Source organism: Rhipicephalus microplus, chromosome 4 (assembly GCF_043290135.1).
Source record: "Rhipicephalus microplus isolate Deutch F79 chromosome 4, USDA_Rmic, whole genome shotgun sequence".
NCBI classification, from domain to species: domain Eukaryota; kingdom Metazoa; phylum Arthropoda; class Arachnida; order Ixodida; family Ixodidae; genus Rhipicephalus; species Rhipicephalus microplus.
Genome location: NC_134703.1, coordinates 189,018,972 through 189,040,392, shown reverse-complemented (window position 1 = coordinate 189,040,392; position 21,421 = coordinate 189,018,972). Strand labels below are relative to the sequence as shown.

Here is a 21,421-nt window from a genome sequence, read left to right as displayed (position 1 = left end):
GAATCGAGGTGCTTCGAACAAGAAGAGCGAATATAAAGGCGCACAAATTCATCATAGAGTAACATCTTTGTTACTCAATGGATTCATGGCTGATCCCTCGTGGTGAGTTGAGCCCCTCTCTTGAGCCCAACGAACCAGCCAATAGTGTCCCTGGATGGCCTTGTAGACGTTGCCTGATAACTTCCTATACACAGCTGACTCTCGACAAGCGTTTTTACTTTCGTGCATGAACTTTTATTTTTTCAAGAAAAATTCACAGTAAGCGCCGAGCGCATACGATGGGTCTGCCTATGGGTGCGTTTTTACTTCCGACTTGCTTTCAGAAATACAAGTTCTGAGCCACAAAATAGAAAATGCTCTTTAGGAAAAGCATGATTGTGGAAATAATGCACAAAAGGACACCCTTCTAAAATCTCCCCCCCCCCCCAAAAAAAATGATGCCATCCCAATTTTCACTGTACCCTGTGCGCTTAAAAACCACCAAGATGATGCAGCATTTCGAAGAAGACGAAACGCTGCCGACCGTGTCTTAAACAACGATGCCGAGTATTCTGAAGCAGGCTGACTTCAAGTACAAGGTACGCTCTAAATGCATTTATCTCAGAAGTGACTCGCATTTTGCAGTGTCACCGCTGGTTTCAGTGGAGCTGCGACTATAGATTGAAGCTTTGATCAGTACAATGATATGTGAGCTCTTTCGATGGGGTCACGGCAATTATGACGTGGAGTGTGCAGAATGGCGTCGTTCAGTAGCGTTGCATAGAAAGTAGCACACATAAAAACAAGAAACCATGCTCTTATATATTAGTCAGTATGGCTTAGAATTATTACATTCGATGGTATCTCAAAAATAATTTATTCCATTAGTGAAGCAAATAGTTTTTCGCTTATGTCTGGCATCAACATCTAAGAAGTTCTCTGATCTCACAAAAACTCATAGCAACAGCTGAAATATAAAATATGAAAAATCAACAACGAGCCAGTCTCAAAAATTGACCACTTCAAAAATAAACAAAACCAGAGCGTGCGAGACCACACCAGCTGCTAAATTAGCTGTAAACACTTTTCTGCACATATTGTGGCGCACTTTTGATTCGTGGAAGTTACATTCATATAGGGACGAAATTATGTAGCGCGCCATGAATGGCTAAGGTCATGAATGGCTAAGGGCGTCCACAGCATTGCCAAAAGCTTATGAAACGGAGTATATCTTCACGCCATCATCAGCAACAACTTCGAAGATATCTGTACTTTTTTTCGAAGATAGTTGCTGTAGTTACCACTCACTAGTGGTAACTACAGCAACTACAGATTATCTCACCAGCTTGATGTTTTTTTAGCGCTGCCAGTGTTCTTTCGCGCCTCTTAACAATTCGGCACGGAGGCAAAGTATTCGCGACGTTCAGTTTAAGTGTTCGCAATTATACTTGCACGGCCATTGGATGATATAAAAACTTATTTTATTTATTTATTTATTTATTTATTCATTTAATACTGTAAGCCTTTCTCAGGCTCGTACAGGGTGGGTGGGCAAATATACACAGTCGCGTACAAACCAGGCAATATCGCACATAGCGGAAGAAACAGAATCACAAGATTATGGTGAAAATAAAACTTGAACGATGAAAGCAATTGTACAAAATCATGGACAGGTCACAAAACATCGAGGTATCAGCAGGGGGTACAGTGATCAGTGTGTTCAGAAGCGCTCACAAACATAAAAAAAAACAAAAGTTGCTTTTAGTCTTCATAAAACAGGCTTTCTACATTCCGAACAAATGAATCTGCAGAGGAAAGATTAACGCATTCACGGGGCAATTTGTTCCACTCTTTCACTGCTGACGGGAAAAATGAATATTTAAGTGAAAACACGTGACATAAAGTTGAATTTCCTATCATAGAAACGAGACACATACAACGCAGGCTTAATACTGTTGTCTGTCTCCAAGGCCACTACACAAGAAGTTCCAATGGTTTCCGGAAACTGCAAGACAACTTTTCGGCGAGTTTTTCATCTTACTATTTCTTCTTTATTTTCTTTTGGTTGACGCTCTTTCGCTTACAGATTTGTTCGCAAAATGGTTTTTTCGCTCGCTGTGATTCATCAGCCCCCATTTGCAGTGGAAGTACGTAGGCGTGGGATGAACCATGAGACGCGACGATATCGTAGCAGTCTGAAAATAAAAAAAAAGAGATTTGTCGAGTTTGCATACCGTCACTAAATAAGTTGTGCCTCAAAAATTGAGAAACAGTGAGGCACTGTGCTGTAACTGGAAGCATCAATTGGGGAGGGAGGGGCAAAAGCTACCGAAGTAGGAAGCTTTGTCATGGGTGATAAAATCACCAAGTATTAACACTGAGTTTTCGCATGTTTTTAATACGTCGTTCAGATGTGGTGGTGATGCTATGTCATAAGCCACCTTCTACTATTACGTAAGAAGTATATTTGAAGTGCAAGGGAGTTTGCACAGGCGCACAAAAACAACTTTCGGCTAGCTTTTGCTTACTGTGTATCGTAACGAAGCTGAGCGTTCACTTCTCTGCAGTTGCGGCGACAAGGAAACGTTGCCGAGGTCCCTAAGGTGTGTCAGATTCCTGCACCTTGCGACTTAGAGAAAAGGCTGTGCTTATCATAGGCGTTTACTCGGCTGCCAAAAAACATGTATTTTGTTCCTAATTAAGCGGGGTGGAGCGAAATGTGGGAAATCTGTTTTCAGCTCTCGTGCCAAACGTTATAGGTTCAGTCGTAACTGCTCTACTTTTATTGCAATAGCAATTGTATGGACACTCTCAGCTGGATTTCGCCGTAGGCGTCAGCGTCCATATCATGCGGCGTATTTGTATACACATGTATATATATGAAAACGCAAGAAAGAAAAAAAAATGACTCCATATCCACGAAGTGAATGATGATGAGTGGGCGAAGCTCCGGAGGTAAACCTGGTAAACTATGAATCCTCCGTACGTTTTACCCACTCAATTTTATTACAACGCTGCCCCTAGCGTACGTGGCCGCCCTAAATCGAACTATTGCCATCGACCAATGACGCGCGCCATATGTTACACCATTCATATTTTATAGCATCTCGCATCTTTCATCATCAACTACAAATACTGCCGTCTGGTTTACAACATCTTGCATTCTTTCGTCAGCCTTATCCATCCGGGGACTCCGAGCGCGCGCCAACAGCGAATGGATTTTATTACAACGCTCCCCCTAGCGTACGTCGCCGCACTAAATCGAACGATTGCCTTCAACCAATGACATGCGCCATATGTGACATCAATCCTATTTTATAAGATCTCGCGTCTTTCATCAACTACAAGTACCGCTTTCTAGTTTATAACATCTTGCATCTTTTCATCATCAGCTACAAGTACCACCATCTAGTAAACACCACAAGAACTAAACGAGAGGTGGCTACATACAGGGGACGGTACCGCCATCTAGTGAACACTGCAAGAACTAAACTAGAGGTGGCTACATACAGGCTACAGGGGACGCACAGCCCACGCCCTAAGGAGCTTCGCCCCTAAAAATCTAGGATGTCTCCGGCGCGCGGAATCGAACGTGGGACTTCCGCGTCGTGAATCAACCACTGAGCCACCAAGCGGTACCTCCTTCAACGTTCAAACCGCAAGCTATTTATACCTGCCACCTACCACTGTTGGCGGGAGTCTCGGGGAGGGGGGGGACTATTTTGTTTTGAACATTATCAGCAAGATGGCGCATTGAGCGTGCAGCAGCTCTCATCTCCCACGCGTACTTTGGCCCACAGAGAGGAGGGGAGTGGACGACCTCTCGAGCATCATACGTCTTGGCTGGCGTTAAACTTGCATTGGAACAATTGTGTTGTAGTTACGGGGCGCACAAAGGTCACTTCAATCGTTGCGCATCCGTTTGTGAAAAGGGTGCGCATTTCAGACACAACAAGGTAACAACTCGGACGCTTATTCATATTCATACGAAACATACCTGTGAGTACGCTTCGTGTGGGGAATGAACGCGGGGAACGTTTTGATCAGCTGGCCATTCTGCGTGGAACCTTCTAATTTGTTGCTATTACCTTCACTGCTTCGCCTTTGTGGCAAAGCTGTGAGCTTTTACTCCTTCTATTTCCATGTTTTTTGGGGATAATTTCAGTCCCATCACTCTAATTTGTTTGAAAATTGAACACTAAAAAAACAAACAAATACACATAAACGGAATAGATAGCATAATGACAATGTTTGTTACGGCGCGAGATGCAACAGCTAATGAATCAACAAAAAACTGAAAGTTTTATTGGGCGAATCTGGGCCCAGCATTGAAAGCAACCCTCGTACTATAAGAACAGCGATGATCATAGCCATCAGCGATAGATGTCTACTTGTGCAGTGTCTACAAATTCCTCCAATCTTATATGCACGATATATATATATATATATATATATATATATATATATATATATATATATATATTTTTATATATATATATATATATATATATATTGTACGTGGACGTTAGGCAGGGTTGGAGGCAGAAGAGGAGGAAGAAGAGGTTAGAAATAAAGGAGATGGCTGACTGACACCCCAGCCCAGTACTAAGTATTATTACAAAATGGCGCAGCCGCGTATACTTTCTGTGTGGACATTCAAGATGTGAGTGGACTTCATCATTAGAGCAAATCAACGAGGTGGCATCCGGGTCTTGACCGCAACGCCTCAAGATGAAGAGGAACTAGCACTTCCGGAAGCAGTGAGCACTGACGCATTTGTTTCCTATATAAGTACTAAAATGAAGCTCACTCTAGACTAATTACTTGCTAAAAGAACGGTGAGGATCAACAAGAAACTTCAGGATTATGAAAATTTCATGCTGACTCCAGTAAGAAACGACGCGAAGCCTGCAACTGCTGCTTCGCCTGACAGTTCTGTCGAGTTGATCAACAAGTTTCTTGAGCTCCACCAAGAACATAATAGCAAGACCTACATGCAGTGCACTGGAGCATCACCTTATATAGTAAGTGTACAGTCTTTGCCTATCATTGAAATGAATGTTTTTCAAGCAGACTAACAGACAGCTGTATGGTAAATGTGTTGATGTGCATACTTTGAATTTTTTTAGAGGAGTGTTTTCAGGGAACAAAATAGGGTCTATTGCTGTCAATATAAACACTGTTTGCACCAAGGAGCGTAATAGCTTCGAATTGCGTTATTCATGTATTGTCTAGAATTTCTTTGCGCTGTGCCACTTTTCAGCACAAGGGTTTTAACATGCTTTGTTAGTGTGTTGCGAATGAGCCAAGCTATGTAAATAAACAGAGTAATATTGCAGACATGTACGAAATATTGATGCACAGGCCTTTTCTTTAGCATGACATTTTCAAGGGCTTTATTGTGTTTCTTATAAAAACTGCTTGTCTGTAGTGTATTAGAATTGAACTGCAACGTATTAGAATTGTTGTTTTATAGCCATTCATCTTATTATTTACCCCACAATATATGTATGTATGTATGTATGTATCTTTTAAATGATAATTCGTTTATCATTGATGAGTAAGTTTGGTACTGATTTAGCTGAATTTGTTTCTAATTCTTTTTCTTCTGAGCCATTATACACTCAAATTGTTTATACTGCATAAAAATAAATGTAAACTTACACAAATTATGTGCATTCGAAGAAGTTGTTGCATTTGCCAACTTCCAGTCATGAGGAAGAAACGGTATAAAATGGAACCAACCGGCGAAGATTAGTTTAGAGCATAGCTACTCTACATGGCATATCTTGTACACATTTCTTTCGTCGAATATGTCGATTTCAACATACCAATTTTAATCGGAATAAGCGAACTATCACACGTGGTTGCATATGTGTGTGATATTTATGCATATTGTATCGCCGGTTGGCAATTACTTTTAAGGTCACAAACTTAGTCAAGCTGAATACAGGAATTTCGTCCATGCACCGTTCTTCTGTACTGGACCTGTTGGTAATAAAAAATAAACTTCGGTTTAAAACTTTATTGTAGTAACCAAAAGGAGAGTATCTCTCTACGACACAAATCAAATTGCCATTGTTCTCTTTTGTTCTGGACAATAGGGGACCCTCACAGCAGAACTCGATTAGCTGCTATAGTTCATTTTAACCATTGACAGCGACATTACACTGATGCACGCAGCATTACAGATAGCAGGAAAGAAGACACAAACTAATCACTCTGTTTGTGTCTTCTCAAACATTCCGTGCTCTTTGCTCTTGCTGCATGTAATGATGCCACCAAATTAGCACAAAAACATGTCCGAAAAAAGCACTCAACTTGGCCGCAAGCAATTAGCTCGCTGCAGGTGTAGATTTTCTTCGAAACACCGTGACGACTGATCGCTAGTCGAATATCCAAACACGTGAAAAGTAATATACCAAGTATGATATTGGTATTTCAGCACTGGGCACTTTTGCCATAAGAGAGGATGGAGGGAAAAATTATGATCCCTGAATTATGTGATTTATGAGGGAGCACGGCACAGTGCTTCTGGGTAAAAATGGGAGTGAACGAAGAGAGCGTGAAAGCCACTTTTTCAAAAAGTTAGTACCCGCTGCCACGCATAATCTCAGGCTGGCCAACCTCTTAAAAGAAAAAAGTGCTAGGTGACACTGTGAATCGAACCCAGAACCTCCTAGATTGTAGCTGAGTGCTGTAACCACTCGTCCATTGCAGCAGTGCTTCCATTCTACTGCTGATATATCTTCACTGCTTCGAATGCCGCCACATGCAAGAACATGTGGTGAAGCTTGGTCAAAAGTAGAAAAAAAATAGTTATAATGCGTTTCCCTAAGGTTAATAGAAGATAGAAACCGCCACGTGTGGCTGTATAACCATGCACTGTTTATTTTGTACGTTACTGACAATGTTACGATAGCCGGCTCTAATCTACGCTACCTTCTCGTTTGCCAAATATAAATAAAAAATAAAAATATATATCAGCTGGTGACAACGCTAATCAACTATTATGAATGCACTGTCACTAGTGTCATTTTCACTGGATGAATGCTCAAAATGTTTTCATTATTGTTATTTAGCAAGACTTGGCTCATTCACTCACAACTCTCCTAATTAGCATTGATTTTCTCACATCTAAAGACAGTCGCACTTCATCTCGCTTTCTGTGTGGCTGTCGCTCCCATGAAATACGTACTCCACTTTTTTATGCTCTCCAAGCATCCGACGCTCCTTTGCGGAAACTTTACCTGACGTCTGCCGGACCAGAAAATTGTCTTTATTATCTATCAAATGCAAGCTTTTGTGGAGACGAAACGAGAGTCTGTCTCTCTCTCTCTTCGTCCTTTTTGCGTGTGATAACGTCTCTCAACGTTAAGACTGGTATACACGTCCCTTGCTTTGTTTGCTCACTCAAACAACGCTGGAGGAAATATTTGCACCGTGTTTTGTTAAAAGGATTAGCACTGAAACACCTCCCGACGAGTCTGCCTTGTTTTACGTAGACACATAGCTAAGCGTAAGCGTATGCACGTTCTCGCATTCCGGCTTTATAATAATGCTGCGGTGCACGGAACCAGCGCAATTCCACTCGCAATTTTATTTGATTACTGCTGTTCTCTACTTCTGCACAATTTGTCTGCAGGCACAAAAGTCGCTCCTGTGTCTTGTAACAAGAATATTGTTACGGGGGAGATTGATTCACCGAGAGCTGGTCTTGCTAACGACTTAGAGAGCGCACAGGCAAGCAGGCCAACGGTAGAAGCTCGAGAGTGCAACCCACAACAACCACGTTGTCGTCTTCTTCATTTGGGTGCCAATTCAGCTGTGTCGGGGCGACAGTTCCATACACGTATCATCACCCCGGCCCGTAAGGCACTGTCTCGGTGCCTGTTAAATGAGCGAGTCGGCGTTGTAGGGCTTGAGACGAGAAACGTGAACTACTTCCGTTCGGGGTGCAGCAGCTGATGAGATTGTGGTAGCGGCAATCTCGTAGATCACAGGTGTGACCTGACGAATGACTCGGTAGGGCCCAGCGTATCGCGATAGTAGTTTCTCGCAGAGGCCAACACGTCAAGATGGGAGCCACAGGAGAACAAGAGATCCCGCAGAAAAAACGGCATCTCTATGTCGACGGTCATAAAGGGACTTCTGTGCTGTCTGCGACGACGATAACCGAGCGCGCGCTACCGCGCGTGCCGTGAGGGCCCGGGTGATCGCAACCTGAGCGTACGAAGTGGAGGATGGGTGGTCGGATGAAAAAAGTGTGTCGAAAGGCAGTAAGGAATGACGTCCGAAGAGTAGATAAAAAGGGGAGTAGCTCGCTGTTTCATGACGCGACGAGCTATAGGCGAAGGTTACAAACGGAAGAGCTATGTCTCGATCAGTGTGGGCGGTAGATACGTAGATGGCAAGCATGTCTGTCAATGTGCGGTTTAGGCGCTCCGTAAGGCCGTTAGTCTGAGGGTGGTAAGATGTGGTGAATTTGTGACGGGTAGCACCAGATCGGAGTAGATCATCAACCACACGAGATAGAAAGTAGCAACCACGGTCTGTGAGCAGGTGAGACGGGGCGCCATGCTGGAGAATAATGTCGTACAGCAGGAAGTCAGCAACGTCGGTTGCGCAGCTGGTAGCTAGCGCTCGAGTGATTGCATACCGAGTGGCATAGTCTGTGGCCACTGCAATTCATTTATTTCCAGTTGTAGAAGTAGGAAAGGGACCTAGCAAGTCCAACCCCACTCGATAAAATGGCTCGGCTGGAACTTCAATAGGTTGAAGAAGACCGGCAGGGGGAGCCGTAGGCTTCTTTCGGCGCTGGCAGAGGTCGCATGATGCGACGTAACGGCGAACAGAGCGGTAGAGGCCCTTTCAGAATACTCGTCGCCGAATGTGGTCGTAAGTTCTGGAGACTCCTAGATGTCTAGAAGTTGGAGTGTCATGGAATTGTCGCAGAACATCCTTTCGCAGGTGATGCGCTACGACGAGTAAAAGTTGCGCGCCGTCGGGGTGTAAGTTGCGGCGGTACAAAACATTGTCTTGAAGTAGGTATATGCTAAGTGAATGGTCAGCATAACGCGATTGAAGGAGGTCAGTGATGGTGAGCAGCGATGGATCTCGGCGCTGTTCGTCGGCCACGTTCAGAAAGTCAGTGACGGCTAAAACGCAAGCATCAGATTCAAAATCAGTGAAGCTAGGTGGATCAACAGGGTGCCGGGATAAGCAGTAAGCATCACTGTACAGCTTTCCAGATTTGTAAACAACCGAGAACGTGTACTCCTGTAATCGAAGTGCCCATCGGCCGAGTCTTCCTGTAGGGTCCTTAAGCGTCAACAGCCAGCAAAGCGCATGATGGTCCGTGATGACTGCGAACGGACGTCCGTATAAGTACGGACGGAATTTCGCAATAGCCCAAACAAGGGCTAAGCATTCCCGCTCAGTGATGGAATAATTTTGTTCCGCTTGCGACAAAAGGCGGCTAGCGTAGGCTATCACACGGTTGGTGCCATTCTGTATCTAAGCGAGTACAGCACCAATGCCATGGCCGCTTGCATCGGTGCGAAGCTTTATTCGAGCCACTGGATCAAAATGAGCCAACACATGTGGTGATTTGAGGGCGGTAATTAGCGACGCGAAGGAATGTTCTTAGTCCCTTCTCCAAGAAAAGGCCACCTTCTTTTTGAGGAGGTCTGTGAGGGGCCTAGCAATATCCACGAAGTTAAAGACAAAGAGGTGGAAGAATGAGCAGAGCCCAATAAAACTGCGAACTTCTTGTGTGGAACGCGGAACTGGGAATTCTCGGACTGCACGGACTTTTTCAGGGACGGGTTGAACACCAGTGGCGTCAACAAGGTGGCCGAGTAGTTTGATCTGCCGGCGTCCAAATAAGCATTTAAACGAATTCAATTGGAGACCAGCGCAACAAAAAACGTCGAAAATTGCTGAGAGACGAGACAGGTGACTTTCGAAGGAGGGCGAGAAAAGGATTACATCATTCAGATAGCAAAGGCAGGTCGACCATTTGAAACCGCGAAGAAGAGAGTCCATCATACGCTCAAAAGTAGCCGGGGCATTGCACAACCCAAAAGGCATGACCTTGAATTGGTGAAGGCCGTCGGGTGTGATGAAAGCTGTCTTCTCGCGGTCGCGGTCGTCGGCCAAAGTTTGCCAGTATCCGCATCGAAGGTCGAGGAATTAGAAATAGTTGGTTCCGTGGAGGCAGTCGAGCGCATCATCGATTCGGTGTAAAGGATAAACGTACTCCTTGGTGATCCGATTCAGGTGGCGATAGTCGACGCAAAAGCCCCAGGTGTTGTCCTCCTTTTTAACTAAGACCACAGGGGATGCCCAAGGATTCGATGAACGCTCAATGATGTCCTTACTCAGCATTTCCTCAAACTCCGTCTGTATAACTTGACGCTGAGCATGTGACACGCAATAAGGGCGTTTGTGGAGTGGACTGGCGTCGCCGGTGTCGATGCGGTGGGTTACGCCACTTGTGCGGCCGTCGACGTCAAAGATATCCAGGTAAGAAAATAGAACACCCCGGAGCGCTGCAACTTGGGAAGGTAGGAGGTCGCTGGATATCATTTTGTCGAGTAACGCCTTATATTGCGACGTGATGACAGGTTTCGCCATGGTCTTAGTGTCAGGGGTAAATGAACAAATCGAACATTCATCAAGGGTGGAAAGATCGGCTAAAGTGATGCCTTGGGGAAGAACTTGGGTGGACGTAGAGAAGTTCAGAAGTGGAACTAGCACCGTGTTGTTAGCAACAACCACTAGAGTATGTGGTAGTGCGATGTGGTGCGTAAGGGAAAAATCAATCAGGGAAGCCACCAGATAGTCTCCATCAGGAACGGACGGGAAGGGCGACAGAGGAATGTGCATAGCAGCCTGGGGTGGTAGCCGTAGAGACTCCACGGATCGTAGCCGAGTGCGACTTGGAGGAGTGAAATCGGTGCACAAAGGCAATTCGAGCCGTAAGATACCGGTAGAACAATCGATGAGGGCAGAGTGGGCGGTTAAGAAGTCAATTCCAAAGATGATGTCGTGTGGGCAAGCATCGAGTACTGCGAAGAGAACGGAAGTGTGGTGGCCAGCAACAGTAACGCGGGCAGTGCACATACCAAGCACCCATGTTTGACTTCCATTGGCAACTCGAACAGTAGAGAACATAGCCGGTGTGAGAACCTTTTTCAGGTGAGATCGAAGTGTAGAACTCGTAACAGATACTTGGGCACCAGTGTCAATTGGAGCAGTAACGGCTTGGCCATCAACGAACACCCGAAGTAAATTGCGTCTAGAATTTGAAGCCGGTTGAGGGTTTTGGTTCCAAGTCGTCAACGCAGCGCCACCTTCAGAGCTGCACTCGTCAGTTTCCCGGGGAATAGCCAAAATAAACCGGTGACGGAGAGCGGCGGCGTTGAGGGGAGCGTGACGGCCGACCCTGAGGTGATGGCGAGCGGCTAGACCAGTTTCTTTGGGCGACGACGTCAGCGTAGTACAGTTCGGAACGTGGAGATGAACAGCGAGCTGAAGGGTCCTGAATATGGTTATCAGGTAAACCGGGTTGCGAATAGTGTTCACGGTCCTGACGTCGGTCGACCTTAGGAAAGCTCGGCCGGAAATACCACCTGTTGCGGCAATGGCGGGAGATGTGCCCAACTCGAGAGCAAGAAAAGCAGATGGGTCGATCATCGTGCGTGCGCCACCCAGATGTATTTCGGTAGCGTGGTGGAAACCGAGGAGTCGCAGCTGGCGCAGCGACAAGTGGAGCAGAGTGGTGGTCAGCGTTGTGGACGGGAGTGCTCATGGGCTGCGGCATAAGTCTGGCGGGCTGGGGAACCTGGACGCCCAGGTTAGCAAACTCCTGACGTATGATGGCTTGAATAAGCGAGACTGTTGCCCAGTTGTCTTGATCAAGGGGCTGATAGGAAGCGGGTGGCACGGCTTCCAGCTCCTGGCGAACAATCCTTGCGATAATGGCAGGAGGCGCAAGTGAACGGGGCGCTGCAGAATCCTCGCAAGACGAAGTCGCAGCAGTGTTTTGGTAGTCTTGTGATGTGGTGGGTTATTCGCCTGCTTTTAGCTTGTTCAAATCGTCGGCATTCAGATATGATGAAACCGACAGTGGTGCAGTTCTTGCACATTAGTATGTTGGAAGCGTCGTCAGCAATGCCTTTCAACACGTTGCTGATCTTGTCCGCCTCTGACATGTTTTTGTCAGTCTTCCGACACAGTGCCAGTACGTCTGGAATGTACGTGAAGTACGACTCCGTCAATGATTGAACACGCGACGCGAGTTCCTGCCTGGCTGCCATCTGACGAGCAACTGACCGACCGAACAAATCGCGAAGCTTTTGCTTGCATGTGTCCCAGCTGGTTAGTTCTTCTTCATGCGTCTCATACCAGGCGCGTGCCATACCCCGTAGGTAGAATAGAATATTTGCCAGCATAAGCGTTTGTCCCACCTGTAGTGCTTGATGACGCACTCGAATAATGTGAGCCATTCTTCGACGTCCGTGCTGTCCGTCCCGGAAAACGTGCCAGGGTCAAGAAGATGCGGGGGAATCGCAGGTGATGGAGCCAGCGCGGATGGTGAGGCCTGAGTGCCGGTTTCAGGCATCGTGGCTGAACAAAGCTGGCGTCCACTGTGGAGTTCCAGAGCCGCGTTGTGTGAAGACCCCACACGTTCCACCAAAAGATGTTACGGGGAAGATTTATTCACCGAGAGCTGGTCTTGCTAACAGCTTAGAGAGCGCACAGTCTTGCAGGCCAACGGGAGAAACTCGAGAGTCAACCCACAACAACCATGTTGTCGTCTTCTTCATTTGGGTGCCAATTCAGCTGTGTCTGGGCGAAAGTTCCATACACGTATCAATATATATATATATATATATATATATATATATATATATATATATATATATATATATTCATAAATATATATATATATATATTTATATATGACGCTAGATGCGGGAGACGTGGCGTGGCTCATACCCCATGTTTATTCCGTTCTGCACTTCTTCCTTCTCGGCTTCTACCATTCATCGCTTCATACGTCACACGATTCCCCCTCCCCCGAAAGAAGGCATGGATTACGAACAAGGAAAAGTACACAAGGAGAGGTTGAGAAGTCACAAATGTCAAAATGCACAATTAGTTTCATGGCCCCGTGGTGTTCCATAACCTCGCAAAACTTCAGGAAAGAGTGCAGCAGTCCGGTCAACGCAGGAGTTGTGGTGGGCGAGGCTGATGGTTGCGTCCTGGATAACACAAGAATGCTTTGGACGTGGAGATAGCGGAAATCGCAGCTGGCATTCTTGTTAAGAACAAACGAGGTTCGAACGCCTTGCAGAATGGACAGTTCGGATATCGTAGGCATGGAATTCTTCGTCGTGGCACAGGTCGTGCAGGCAGCTTGCGTGCGCGTTGATCGAGGTTGATTGGGTACTGCCGGTGTTTCTGCCGAGTACAAGGGGTGCTTTTGTGGCTTTTGGAGATTTTTCTATGGCGATGTCACAGATGGTTTGATGGAAGGCACATTCTTGATCTTTGGTTGAGAATGTATCCACGACGATGGGCCTTTTTGCAATGTTCTTTGAGCCTTAAAAGTGGTTTCGATGAGGTTTCCTTTCGTCGTTGACAATGTTGAAGTATACGTTGACGTTGTAGTTTCTTGGTTTCGTCGACTTGCTTGTGGTGTGACATTGATCGCGTTGTGTCAGGATTCTTAGCAAGTCCTTCGCAGGCTTCTACGACGTGAACCAATGCTGATGTTTATGGCACAAAACAATGTGCGGGGTTTCGTGCACTTGAATCTTCTGTATTCATAAATCGTTCATTGTTGGTGGTTGCCTGAAGATTACTTGTGTCATCAGAAGTCGCACCTGTGCTTTTGTTTTCATTGTTGGCTGTGAGGTTGCATACTAGACTCACTTCACTTCGATCTTGTAATTGATTAACACTAGACGCTTCTGCAGAAGACTTTCCTTCACAAGATGCTGATTGTGAATGCTTCTGTCTTTGTGGCACTGCTGAGCTGAATGCCAAGTCAGTTTGCAAAGTACGCATGCGGCATGAAATATTAAATGCATCTCGGTCATCAATAGCAGATTCAATTCTTTTATGCAGCAGTGAGTTGAGCATTGGTGATATATCCGCGGATGAGGAACCAGCTGGAAGGTTGGAAACACGACCACGTGGTCTTTCTATGAGCATGTGGCTAACTTCACCTGACGGGAATTGTACATTCATGCTCTGTACTCGAGTGCGTGAAGGCTGCTTATGACTGCGATGACTGAGTTTGAATGCACTGAGAGTGTGTGGGCTAATCGAATCTTCATTATAGTCTTGAAACCAGATGATCATTCCTTCTTTTATCTTTGGCCAAGACTCGTCGTTGTCGATTATGTGGGTGACGTAAAACTTAAATGTCTCACCGGTGACAAAGTCGCTGAAGTTCGTAACCTTCTCCTGCTTCGACCAAGATGCAGTGGTAGCGTGGAGCTCGAACAGGTCGAACCAGTCCTGTACAGATCCATCGTCCGCTGCTCCGGTGTACTTGGGAATGGGAAGGTCGGTCGATGGTTGTGCCATGATTCCGGTAACTGCTTGCGCGTGAGATCACCTCCTCTGTGGTAGATATTCAGTTGAGGCGTGTTGCGGGTGGCTTCGTGAATGATGTGTGGCTGACGAGCGGTGGCCAGGTCTTCATCCTGTCGACTCGAGTGACGCGAGATGCGGGAGACGTGGCGTGGCTCATACACCATGTTTATTCCGTTCTGCACTTCTTCCTTCTCGGCTTCTACCAATCATCGCTTCATATGTCATATATATATATATATATATATATATATATATATATATATATATATATATATATATATATATGCGTTATAACTTACCACGCTTCCTATAGCGTTATCATTGGTGGTGCTATCACACCAGAGAATCAATTGTATGAATCGCGTCGTGGGCATTGTGTTCCAGGCATGGCGTTGTGCACTCTATCCTCCTTTATGAAAAGGGACATGCGAACGCGTTCCCTGCGCTCTACAACGGCTGCCTCCAGCACCATCCACTGACAGCAATAGAAAAAACGTTCGCTTCCAGCGACATCTGTTGCCAAAACAATAATAACGAGTCATGGCCTTTAAGAAAGCGTCTCTAGATTGCACTCCTTCGCCGCGCGCACAAAGGGTGATGCCTGCCATGCGTAGCGTGCTACCAACATATCAAACGTTGTGCGCGACCACGGCGCAAGCTGCAGTGTTCACGCGATGTAGCCGGCTGTGCGAGCGGTGACGGAACGTAATCTAGCGGCGCTTGTCTACCGGCAGTGAATTTTGTGGCAATAGATGACGCAAAAAGCGAACGTGCTTTCTTCACTTGATGGTGCTGGAGGCAGCTGCCGCAGAGCGCAGGCCACGCGTTCGCGTGTTCCCTTTTATAAAGAACGGCACTGTACATGTAATACAGCATGACGGCCCTTGCATATTGCTCATCACATTCCAACCAAAAGCACTAGTACTAGTACTTGAACTGATATAGCGCATTACGTGGAAGAAGAAACGGCCGAGCAGACCGACACAAGAGGACAGAGCGCTAACTTCCAACTGAGCTTTATTGTCAAATTGCATCAAATAAGTAGACCGGCGCAAGCATACAAAATACAAAACCACCCTAACGCAACGACAAGATAACACACAACATCACACCGTCACATATCACACATTCATAGGCGGTTACCCTGATTAAGGAAGGCCACTTCATGTTCAGATAAACCCAAAGAAGGGGCGCTAATACCTGAACATGAAGTGGCCTTCCTTATCTGAACATGAAGTGGCCTTCCTTAATCAGGGTAACCGCCTATGAATGTGTGATATGTGACGGTGTGATGTTGTGTGTTATCTTGTCGTTGCGTTAGGGTGGTTTTGTATGCTGTCGCCGGTCTACTTATTTGATGCAATTTGACAATAAAGCTCAGTTGGAAGTTAGCGCTCTGTCCTCTTGTGTCGGTCTGCTCGGCCGTTTCTTCTTCCACGTAATGCGCTATACCAGTTCAAGTACGACGAACCAACTCGCCCAATCTTCAACACTCGTGGACTAGTACTAGCTTAGTTTAGCCGGTGAAACGCGCTTCTTATATTAGGAAGCTTTAGTCGCTGAGAGTTATTTCGATCATCATCTTCATTGATATTGGAGGATATGGGCAGCAGGGCATAGTGCAGATGTCCAACGCTGTTCTTGTTGCCTCTTTCTTACTCTCGTTAAAACTAAATACTCGCTGCAATCCATAAAAACGAGGAAGCTTTTCCCACACGTCACCACTAGAATACGCAATCATCCTCTCCCTTAGCACTACGCACTTGTTGGCGTAATTGGCAGGGGTCACTCTTCGGCTACTTGGTCTTGCAAATGTGAATAAGTTGCACTGAGTCAAAATGTCAAACTGTTTTATAAGCTGCGCACACTCACGAACCGTTTTTCAATAACCATGAGGTTTCAGAAAATAGGCCATGCGGGTGCATGTTCCGTTCATGCGTTGCAGGTCGCATGCCTAACCACGCCTGGGCTCACGCCGCTCTAAAAACGTGGCTAAGAGAACACTGCCATTTCCGTTCGGATATCAAGGCAAAAGTGCGCTGATGCATCCAGGTGGCAAGAGCTAGCTGTTTTCGGCGCTGAAAGAGAGAAAAATTTTCGTTTCACTCACGATGCTCTGCACGAAGCGCTTATTGGGAATGCAACTATCGATTTCGTATAAGCCTAGTGTATATAGGTGAATTTATTGCCATATGAAAAACATAATTCCACATTGGTATCTGCAGGAGCACGTAGGTAACCAGAATGTGAGGGGAATTGTTTTTCTTGATTGATTGATGTGTGGGGTGTAACGACCCAAAACCACGATATGATTGTGAGCGACGCCGTAGTGGAGGGCTCCGGAAATTTCGACCACCTCGGGTTCTTTAACGTGCACCCAAATCTGAGCACACGGGCCTACAACATTTTCGCCTCCATCGGAAATGCAGCCTTCGCAACCGGGATTGGAGCCCGCGACCGGTGGGTCAGCAGCCGAGTACCTTAGCCACTAGACCACCGCGGCGGGCGGGAATTGTCATTCTTGAAAGCACTTGCAGCAGGAGAAAACACCTCAACGAAAGGCAGCGCGCAAGTCGTGTTGTGAGAACCAGTATTGGTCAGTATTTGATTTGTTCAAGGAACACAGCATACACAAATAATAATATACTCAAGATTCCAACTTTACTAACAGCATTGCTGTTGCGCTAATATTGACGTATGGTGCCTAGTGATTCAGAATTATGGCTCAAGTTTTTCTTTTATTTTTTGAAATTCTTGCTCACTTTACGACGGGCTTCCGTTAGTGGGATATGCCCGAAGCAGATATCGATCGGGAGCTTACTTCTCCCTGGCAGAAAACTAGCTGGAGGGCTGGTGGTCGATAAAGGAGAGAGTGGGATGATTTGCTATCGATGAATTGAAGCACGCGGTGAAGATCTATGCGCTCTCTCTTTCTCTCTCTCTCTCTCTTTATATATATATATATATATATATATATATATATATATATATATATATATATATATATATATATATATATATATATATATATATATATATATATGTGTGTGACGTATGAACCGATGGTTGGTAGAGGGAGACAAGGAAGAAGTGAGAATAGAATAAACATGGCGTATGAGCCAGGCCACGTCACCCATTCATCATAGCGTCACACCAGTCGACATGATGAAGACCTGGCTGCCACTCATCAGCCTCAAATCATTCACGAAGCTACCGGCAATACGCCTCAACTGAATATCGACCACAGAATAGGTGATCTCAGGCGCATGCAGTTACCGGTCTCATGACAGAACCATCGACTGACCTTCCCATCCCCAAGTACACCGGAGCAGCGGACGATGGACCTGTACAGGACTGGTTCGACCTGTTCGAGCTCCACGCTACCACTGCATCATGGTCGGAACGGGAGATGGTCGCCAACTTCACTGACTACATCTCTGGTGAGGCATTCAAGTTTTACCTGACACACATATTCGAAAACGACGAATCATGGCAAAAGATCAGAGAAGAGATGATTACCCGTTTTAACGACTATGACGAGGGCTTCCTTATTACCGACCATCTGCACACAACAACACTCGGCCATCACAATCCGCGCTCATTTCTGAAGAAACATAGCCTTCCACCACGTTTCTCTTCACGAAAGCCTGTGTTTTCAAAGTCGTCGCTCCAGCGAATGACACGAGACGTTGCTTACCCACCTAATCCACTTCCTTTTTCGTCTCAAATACGTTGTCCACCACCCTGGTTTCAATCACGCGGTTCTTTAAGTGCTCCTGACGCTCACCGTTTGCCTCATAAGGACGCCGTGTTCACGATAGACGAGCTGACACACCGAGAAATTACCCTGTCAAGCCATGCTCCCTCCGCACGGGTTCATGCATTGCCGTCCGGTGCATACACACTCGACAGTCGACGCAACACCGAAGGCTCAGACGCATCGAACGTCGCACACTGCAATGTGCAAGAGCCTCTCGTAGTGAACAGGGTAGAAGAAGCTTCTGAGGAACTTTCTACCAACTCTGAAGCATTATCTTCATTGCCCGAACTGCATGACAACAGCCCACAGACTACCAGCTGCCGACTGGGCACCACTTCAAGTTGTCAAGGAAACCAGCGCGATGTTCAAGAAGGGATCCCGCCGCAATACGTTCCACAGCAGCACCACCAACGCGAGCAAAAGCAAGTCCAAGAATCGCAGACACTCCAACGGATACACCGACAAGGACGACGACGCAAAGCAAGCCTCTTAAAGCAAATTCAAGACGTGAGGCATCTTCGCATATTGGATCGGCGCCACAAACGCATTTGGCGCAACAGATCAAGACTGCGCCTGCGAAACCACAGAAAACGACGAAAGAGACGAGAACGCACCATCTGTACAACGCAGAGACCAAGACATCATTCTGATGTCATCAGCTGCGACCGTCGCACACGCCAACTGGAAGCACACTGTCTGTTCCCGCCACGACACACAATTCGACAAACAACATCCGAACTTCAAATGCTACAGGCACTACCACTCTTGTCCGTTCCTCGCAAGAACTCAACCCATGTCACCACCAGTGCAGATCTCTAGGGTGTGGTTATGCCATCCAGAACGCAACAGTCAGCCTCGCCCACCAGAACTCTTGCATTAACCGGACTGCTGCACTCTCCACTGAAGTCTTTGAAAGTTTACGGAACTCCCCTGGAGCATAGAACCAATTGTGACTTTTGACATTCGTGACTTTTCAACCTCTCCTTGTTTAATTTTTCTTGTTCATATTTCATGCCTTCTTTCGGGGGAGGGGGAATCGTGTGACGTATGAACCGATGGTTGGTAGAGGGAGACAAGGAAGAAGTGAGAATAGAATAAACATGGCGTATGAGCCAGGCCACGTCACCCATTCATCGTAGCGTCACATATATATATATATATATATATATATATATATATATATATATATATATATATATATATATATATATATATATATATATATATATTGAAATTTAACGGACATTATAAAAGTATAGGGGAACTTATCGGGCTGAATTTTAATGTAATTGTGAAGAAACAACAGTGGGTGAAAAGATAACTTGCCGTGGGCAGGAACCGAACCTGCGACCTTCGAATAACAAATCCCGCGTTATTCGAAGATCGCAGGTTTGGTTCCTGCCAACGGCAAGTTATCTTCTCACCCACTTTTCTTGGCAATATTGTTTGTTAAATGTCATTATTGTGTGAAAACACGGAAAAAGAGCCTTTTATTATACACTTCTTTTCCTTATATATATATATATATATATATATATATATATATATATATATATATATATATATATATATATATATATATATTGTCACGGTACAGCGTGAACCAAAGGCAGATAAACGTTGACACAGGGACTGTCAGCAGCCAAAACAGCAAGATCGCCTTCTTTATCTTCAATCAGCCAGAGCTCCACTACCTGGTGTCCGCCAAATCCCCTTATTGTCGTTTTGGTCCACCAGTACACACGCGTCATTTGCCCCCCCTCTTAATGAGCATCGCCCCGATGCTAAACCAGTAGTGCAGTTTTTTTTTCTGTTCTTTAAGAAGTTTCTTGCGCAGTCACTACCTTTCATAAGGTTTCATGCGCACAACGTGGACTAGCTCTGGACGGTGCTGGCGAAGCCTCGTACTATGTGAACTGTCGGGGACGACCTCGTAGGTAACATCACTCAGTCGTCGCAGTACTAGATATGGCCCAAAGTATCTTCTTAGGAGCTTTTCAGAGAGTCCTCGTTTCCGTATGGGCGTCCAAACCCATACTCTGTCGCCGGTCTGATAAACGACTGTTCTGCGGCGAGAATTGTAGCGGCTCGCGTCGTACTCTTGTTGTTGCTGGATTCGCAGGCGTGCTAGTTGTCTTGCCTCTTCCGCTCGTTCTGTAAACATCTTGGCGTCCGGTTCGATGTCGTCGCATTCGTGCGCTAGCATCGCATCTAACATGGTTCGTACTTCCCTTCCGTGAATTAGGCTGAACGGGGTCATCTGGGTTGTTTCTTGCTTGGCAGTGTTGTATGCAAACGTGATATATGGCAAGATTTCGTCCCAATTTTTGTGCTCGACGTCTACGTACATAGAAAGCATGTCTTCAATTGTTTTGTTCAGACGCTCTGTAAGGCCGTTCGTTTGCGGGTGGTAGGCGGTGGTCTTACGATGGGTTGTTCCACTCAGCATGAGGACTTGTTCCAAAAGAGCTGCCGTAAATGCGGTTCCTCTGTCTGTGATTACGACGCTTGGTGCACCATGCCGCAGGACAACGTTCTCGATGAAAAATTGTGCCACCTCCGCTGCTGTACCTCTCTGGATAGCCTTTGTTTCAGCATAACGGGTAAGGTAATCAGTCGCGACAATAACCCAGCGGTTCCCAGCAGTAGAAGTAGGAAGTGGGCCCAAAATATCCATGCCAATCTGGTCGAATGGTGTTCTTGGGACCTGCACGGGCTGCAGGAGGCCAGCTGGTTTAGTCGGCGGTGACTTCCGTCGCTGGCAGTCGAGGCAAGTACGAACATGTTGTTTTACGGCTATGGTCAGTCTTGGCCAGAAGTAGCGCTGCCGTACTCTGGCCAATGTTCTTGTGTAACCTAAGTGGCCTGAAGTCACCTCGTCGTGGCATGCTTCGAGTACTTCGGAGCGAAGGGCTGCTGGGATGACGAGCAAATACGCAGATCCTGTCGAAGAGAAGTTTCTTTTGTATAGTACTCCGCTCCGTAAGCAAAATGATGAAAGCGCTCTTACAAAAACAGTTGGTGCCTTCTGAGATCTTCCCTCCAGGTAATTAATTAGGGCATGTAACT

At 46.0% G+C, this 21,421-nt stretch overlaps 1 long non-coding RNA gene across 1 annotated transcript in view; it reads right to left on the bottom strand.

Moving 5' to 3' along the window:
* Positions 1–471: 471 nt before the first annotated feature.
* LOC142814701 (uncharacterized) overlaps positions 472–21,421 on the bottom strand; it is an 87,708-nt gene continuing 66,758 nt past the window's right edge. The window contains exon 3 of the long non-coding RNA XR_012895032.1: positions 472–2,174. This is a non-coding gene — a long non-coding RNA (uncharacterized LOC142814701). The remainder of the gene's footprint in view (positions 2,175–21,421) is intronic.